Here is a 7,469-nt window from a genome sequence, read left to right on the forward strand (position 1 = left end):
CTCAAAAATCAAAATCCATCTCATTCATTCCTCATTTCTTTCAGTGTTTAAGTTTGTTACATGCTTAGCTGGTGTCTAAAATAGAGACAAAAGCAAAGACTGGGCAAACATTGCCACTTTTATCACAGAAAATGTTTTGACAGCCGCAAATGATGGGATAACCTAAGAAAATAATTACAGAAATTAAGGTGCATAGAGCACAGAGCTGGAACCAAGACGTAATTATCCAAAAAAAGGAGTGATCAGTAATTATGTCAAATGGGGAAGAGGAAATGATGTTCTTAAGATTCATGGGGAAAATTCATACACAAAGTCCTCTGTTCCACCAGTATCCTACGAAGGGAGCCCCAGAGAAATCATCCCTGGAGGGAAAGATACACAGAGTGGAATTCCTGGTACAGAGTGCACTGATCCTGTGATGGGGAGTGGGAGGGGTAGGGGAAAGCCTCGTGGGTGTGGCTTTGCGTGGCGTCCAAGATGACGTCACAAACATCAGCCGTATCCAACGACACCGTGGGCTGAGCTAGTGCCAGTGGCGGCTGCGTCTGGTGAGGAAGCTTGCCCTCTGCACCCCTGAGGTAAAAGCCATGGGAGCAGTCAACAGTCAGATGCCCTCGAACAGAGTGGGGCATGCCCCAGAGGAGCCAGGTGCCCCTGAGGGGGAGGAGGAGGCCGAGGAGGTAGCAGTGGCAGTGATAGAGGAAGGGGAGGAGAGCGAAGAGGCCAGACCCACCACTAGCCAAGGGCGCCACAAGCGGAAGACAGGCCCAGAAGGGCAGCTCACAAAAGCGCCTCACAGGAAGCGAGCAAAAGACCGTTTAGAGTCCGTTTATAAGACACTTTTTCTGAGAGGAGAAGGGAGTGACGTGCAGATCCGTGCCTTGGGGAAGGAGTGGAACTTGCACAAGGTCTACTTGTGCCGGTCAGGATACTTTGCTAGCATGTTCAGTGGTGCGTGGCGTGAGACAACCATGGATACTGTAGAGTTGCAGATGCCTGACGAGAACATTGATCGTGAGGCACTGCACGAGGCTTTAGGTTCCCTGTACCGAAACTCTGTGCTCATCCCACCCGGTCGAGTGGTCCCCATGCTGGCCACAGCCAGCATGCTGCAGCTGGACAAGCTGATTCAGCAGTGCGGAGAGATAATGAAGGAGACGGTCAGTGATCAGACCGTGTGCAGCTACTACTGCTCTGCTGAGAGCTACGGACTGCAGAACATCAGGGCCATGTGTCTTCAGTGGCTGCTGGACAACCTGATGACCCAGCATAGTGAGGAGTTGTTGAGAGAAGTTAGCCTGGATCTCATGAAAGAGGTCATTGCCTCTTCAGAGCTCTTCGTGATGGAGGTAGAGATGGATGTGTACACGACGCTGAAAAAGTGGATGTTCCTGCAGCTGCAGCCGACATGGAGAGGCCCCCGCAGAGACCTACTGCCTGACGCCGACTCGTGGTTTGCCAGGTCCAGGCAGGAGTCAGAGGGCACCCCTTTCCTGGAGACCGAGCAGGGCAGAGCCTTCGTGCCAGCGTTCCAGCAGCTGCGGCTTGCCTACATGATCTGCGACCTGCCGTCAGCACGCATCATCGACCAGGATGCACTGATCCCTGCCACGTGGCTGACCCCAGTGTACAAAGAGCAGTGGCTTGCCCTCCTCCGGGCTGAGCAGACCAGAGACCTCGGGCCCGTGGATGTCTTCGAGTCCGACCTCCAGAGGACCAGCATGCGGTGCGGGGGCCAGCTCCTCAGGGATAAGCAGTGCACCTGGCGGTGGGCAGGCTTCAACGTCGGCTGGGACTTGGTGGTGTGCTATGCCAACCGGCGCATCATTTTCAAGCGCAGCGTGCTGAACAAGTCTTGCGGTCTCGGGGTCAGCTTACTCTGGCAGAGAAAGGTCGCGTTCCGCTTGCGCCTGGCCTCCTTGGACAGGGCTGGAAGAGCCATTTTCCGGAAGGAGACAGAACTCCAGGTGCTTTCCCTGGGAAAGGATGAAGAGCTAGAGGTGGTGAATCTGGAGAACGAAGATGTGGTTTTCCCCATATATGTGACCTGTAATTTCCTGTACCTCCCCAGAGAGGGGCGTTTCCCTGAGTGAGGACTCCTGAAAACAAAATCTCAGAGAGGTGAGCAGCTCTTTTCCTGGGGTCAGGGACGACCAGCTTTGTCCAGATGCCAGCTCCTTCTGCGGGACCAACCGGACTTGCCCACCTCTGGTGGCCCACCTCTGTCAGAGTCTTTGTTGAACTGTAGCTCATAATACTTGAGATCGTTTACCTGAGCCTATGAAGAGGAGAAATGTTAAAGCCCTGCTCCCCCAACACCTTTAGACCTCATTTGTGCTGTTAAAGTGGCAACCTGTCCTCCTGGTTCACCATCCATCAATGCCCCCTCCCATCATTTCTGCAAAGTCAAAGACCAGTTGACTTTAGAGAGAACCTGTGAACCTACCTACTCTACTACTGCTGGTGAAACTCTTTTAAAATATGCATTTCCTTTAGCTTGATTAAAGGAATGTTAAAGAAACCGTTTGGTTTCTCTTTCAGTTCGCGTGTTTAGAGCCACTCTGCCCCACTCATTACCACCACTACAGCTAGCTTCCTTTGGATTGCTTCCCTTTCCCCATTCCCTGCCACTGAGTGTGTAGTACTTGGTTCCCATGATCTCTCACTCTGTGAACGCACCCAGGCTACACTGATGATCTTCTCTTTATTGGTTGTTCCTCAACATTCTTAGGTTAGTTGACTTCATATCGTATCTTGATGTTACTTTGGCTTTATTTTGACTTTCCTAGCATTTTAACCCTAGAAAGACGCCTCCAATCTTATACAACCCTATATTGGGGGGTGGAGTGGAAGGCGGCAGATTGATGCTATGAGGACATCTCGGTACTAGACAGACTTTTTCTGTGGCATACAGCCACGAATTATTTATGCACCAGAATGCACTCTCTAAGCACGCTGATGGCCTTTGCCCTTCAGAAACATTTGACGTTGGAATTGTACGTGGAAAGACTCTTTCCCGCTTAAAAACAGGTCTGGTAACCTCTGGAAAGAAACGCTTTTGAATTATAATGGGAATTATTTGGCATCTGGAAGTGGGATCACGAGAAGTCCACACTAGTAATCAAAAGGGTAAGATAAAAAGTGTTTTTTGTCACAAAAGGAGAAGCACACTAGTCACGATTTGAATTTGTTAGTTTCTGATTACTGTTAACTTACAAATTGTCACCATCCCATTCCCTCCATTGAGTCATTTTGAGGTCAAAGAATGGAAAACTCTATTTAAGAATCCATATAAATAATAAATACATGCTTGGAAAGAGTGTGATAAATTAATACAAGATGAACAAATAAAAAAAACTAGTATACTCTATTGGTGTTTGGCAGATTCATGTTGATGTATGGCAAAACCAATACAATATTGTAAAGTAATTAGCCTCCAATTAAAATAAATAAATGTACATTTAAATTAAAAAAAAAAAAAAAAAAAACAGTCACCAGATTTAAGGCTTTACTTAGTTGAAATCAGAATTTTCCTTACTGGTGGTTTATGTTTCTCTTCCCAATTAGATTTTATCCATTGTCCATCAGTGAACAAATTACTTTTGACTTTATCCATTCATTCATTCCTTTTCCTCTTTAAGGAGATTTGAAAGGCTTCCTTATCCCAAACCCACATACTAGGATTAGAGTAATATTTACGTGACAGTTACTTATATGAAATGGTTCAACCAGGAAGCTGCTGTTGCATCCTTCGATGTTTGCCCTTAATTTTGCAGCCCCCTACCCTTTCTTGTGTTCCCTTATATTCCATATACCTAACCAACTACAAACAATAGACTTCATTTTATTTGTGTTTAAAAATAACTGGGAGAAGAGTAAGTCATGATTCAGTTGAAACGTAAAAATTATTGTTATTTTTTTTTTCGGTAAGAATTTCACTTTCTTTATGTAAACTCTCTAAGCAATTTGAAATCACTTGTTCTTGAGCTGAATGCCAAGATGCCATTTCATCTAAACAGAGGTATCCTCAGTTGGGAAATTCAGAGACTACTTAGCTACAAGTGTACCTTGACTGAAAGATCTGCTTTTGTTTTCCTACCCAACGAGCTTTAAATCCTTAAATTGCTTGTTGCCGCTTACAATAGAAAGATGTTCAATAATGTACAAACAGTGACAGCTGAAATACACTCATTTAAACATTTAAACTCTCACAAACCCTGACTGTTGCCATTTGCCAGTTTGGGCAATTTATCCAATACCTGTCTCTATTTTTTCTCTCTCTTTTTTTTTCTTTTCTTTTTGACTGCTCAGGATGAGGAAGAAACCTTTTCCCATGTTGATACTCATTTTGTTAGCCTCTTCGTAAAGGCATGGGGAGATGGGAGGCAGGGCGACGAACAGTCATGGTAATGCTACAGGAAAACATCAAGCTAAATAACAGCAAAGTAAACGCCACACTAAAGGAGATGGTACCCCTATGGGATACCACGTGGTCCTTGACAATGATGAGGATTTATCCCTGTCTCTGTTTTTCCCTCTCTGTATGTCTGCCACTCTCTCTGTCATCCCCTATCTCTGTCTCCATGATGTCTGTCTGCATCCCTGTCTAATTTCTATCTACCTCTGTCTTTGTCTTCCTCAGTCTCTGTCTCAGACTGCCTATCTTCGTCACTCTCTGTCTCTGTCTTACTGTCCGTTATCTTTCTGTTTCTCTGTTTCTGACAATCTGTTTGTGTCTGGGTCTCTATGTTTCTGTCTCTGTCTCTGTATTTCTCCAGTGCTTCTGTATCCGTCTGTATCTGCATCTCTCTGTGTCTCTTTCTCCATCCGTCTGTCTTTGTCTTTCCCTTTCTGTCCCGATCTGTCTCTGTCTTTCTCCCCACCCCCAACCTTGTTTCTCTCTGACTCTCTCTCTCCCCATCACTATCTCTATGTCTGTTGGCTCTCTTTCAGTGTGCGTCTGTCTTCTCTGTCTCTCAGTCTGTCTGTCTCTGTCTTTCTATCTGTGTCAATCAGCCTCTGCCTGTCTCCCTGTCTCTGTCTGCAACCATCATTCTTTGCCTTAGTTGAATGGGTGTCTGTTTGTCCCTGTCTGTGCCTGGCTTCCTCTGCCTCCCTGTCTCTGTCTCCATCTATTTCTACCTGTCTCTGTCTGCCCCTTTCTGTGTATGCCTTTCTAGCTGTCTCTTTTGCAGGAGGAGGTACAATTTCTGAGTCTGTCCATCTGTTGGGCTTTCTCAGCCTGCCTGACCAGCTATCTCTGTTTTTCTGTCAGGCTGTCCTGTCTCTGGCTGTTTCTACATCTGGTTCTGTTGCATCTTTTGATAGTCCATCTCTGCTTCTGCCTGTCTTAAGGAGACAGGAATGAAATGTTATTACAATTCGGTAGACAAACCCTCTTCTGTCATCTTCCCTTCCAGTGGTGTCCTAGAGATAGATGCTGGAAGAAGATAAAGCTTAGCATTCGTGTGCAAAGACACAAGAGACTTAAATAAACAATGACTTATGAAGGAGAAAGCAGTGCCCCAGGGATGGAAGTGGGATGGACACAGACAGCAGACCAGTGTAAATTATGCTACTGTGGAAAGGGTCTATATATAAACAGCACAAAGATGACACTGAAATTTCGATGAAAGATAAATCATGTGCTGGAAAAAGAAAACCAACTTTTTAAGAGGAAAATAAAAAGAAGAGGGAGTGTCCCAGCCACAAGGTCTACAAGAAGGTACTTGCCAAGTCTCAGCCACAGAATTTGGACATGAAACTGCCTGGTGAGAGTTAAAATAGCAAAATTCACCTATTTTATATAAGCACATCACATCAGTTTAGTCATGCGATTAAACTTAAACTTTTGAATTGGGCTCAGCAAACACACACACGCACACACACACACAGACACACACACACACATGGAAATAAGTGGATTGAAGCAGAATCCAAGGTTTTTATGTCATCACCTGTTCAGCTAGTAACATGACTTCTAAGATATTCATACACACACACACACACACACACATTTATATTTTATGAGCCCTCATGAGGTTCCACCCTTTCCTCGTCCACTCAGCTACCTGGGCCTTGATGCCCTTCCCTTTATTCAAGATAAATCTCTTGAAAGGGGTGTGTCATCTGCCCCCCTGTTCTAAGGTTTACTTGCTTGACTCCAGGCACCATCTATATGTCATAGACTCTCAAATTCATAGCCCATGCACAGACCTCTTCATTGAATCCAGACCTATAGCCAGCAGTCTGCCCCACCACTTGGAAATCTCAAAGGTGGTGCGATCTACAAAGGAACAAAATAGAACGTATAGTCCAGGCAACCAATTTTAATCTAAATGTAGATTCCTTCCTCATTTGAGTAAATAAATAGAAAGACACTGATGCTGGTAAGGAGAAAATAACCAGGATGTTAGCTGAAACTTATACTTCTTCAAGTGCTTGTGTTTCAGAAGTAAAATTTGTCTATTCATGACATTCTAAAGAAAGGTGGCAATTTTTTTTTCTAGTAGTAAGAGAATTGAAATTTACCTCATTTATTTAGACAATAGCCAATTGATATATGAACAGTCTTCGGGAATGATTTGTTCTAACAGTGCAGATGAAAGTTTGGTCTAGTCTGTGAACACGTTTTCCATGTCAGTTGCTATGATAGATTCTGAGATCAGACACCAAAGGATAAATTTCACTCCACATTGTAGCAAACTTCAACTATCAAACTTGGTTAAAGACCAGCAGGGTAATAAGATGCAGTGGAAGGAACAAAAACTATCTGGGCAGATTCAAGGTAAGATTTGAATACCCAAAAGATCCTTAATTCTCTGAGCAGTATTCATCACATAAACACACTGCATTACATTGGTGATGTCTGTCAATTATTTTAAAAAATAAAAATAAAAATAGTACATGGTGATGGCAAAAATAGGAATTTACAAGCAGCTGATGGTTTTGATTAGCGTGTTTGCTGTACATGGGATTTTATGAAGAGTGGTGACTCTAAGTGAATTAAAATCATCCAAGCGGTCACGAAGAGCATGTTTTGGGTGAAGGCAAGTGGCTGAGTATGGTCCACCACAGGTGAGGAGACTTGCTGTAGAGGTATATTCTTAAAGATGGTAGCCCCTAGTCGTATGTGATTATTTAAATGGATTAAAATTAAATAAAATGGAAAATTCAGTCTCTCAGTCTCACTCGCAGCATTTGAAGTGCTCAATGGCTACATGTAAACCCGTGGCTACTATACTGTGCGCAGCGCAGATATGGAACATCTCTATCAGCGCAGAGGATTCTGTGAGATAGTGCTGTTCTATAATCAGTCATTCCAAGTAAAATTTACATTTCTTTCTGCTTCTGAATACATAGGTCGCCTGGATAACCTATGTGGGGGTGGGTGATGTTTGTGGGGATGGGGAGGAGTTAGAAAATCGGACATACAGAATGGTCACATTTGGATTTACAGGGTCTCATCA

The 7,469-nt window shown here is 44.3% G+C and overlaps 1 pseudogene; it reads left to right on the top strand.

The window, feature by feature from the left end:
- Positions 1–444: 444 nt before the first annotated feature.
- On the top strand, positions 445–2,585 carry LOC139181003 (germ cell-less protein-like 1 pseudogene; annotated as a pseudogene).
- The last annotated feature ends 4,884 nt before the right edge of the window (positions 2,586–7,469 follow it).

This window comes from Bos indicus, chromosome X (assembly GCF_029378745.1).
Source record: "Bos indicus isolate NIAB-ARS_2022 breed Sahiwal x Tharparkar chromosome X, NIAB-ARS_B.indTharparkar_mat_pri_1.0, whole genome shotgun sequence".
Classification (NCBI taxonomy): Eukaryota; Metazoa; Chordata; class Mammalia; order Artiodactyla; family Bovidae; genus Bos; species Bos indicus.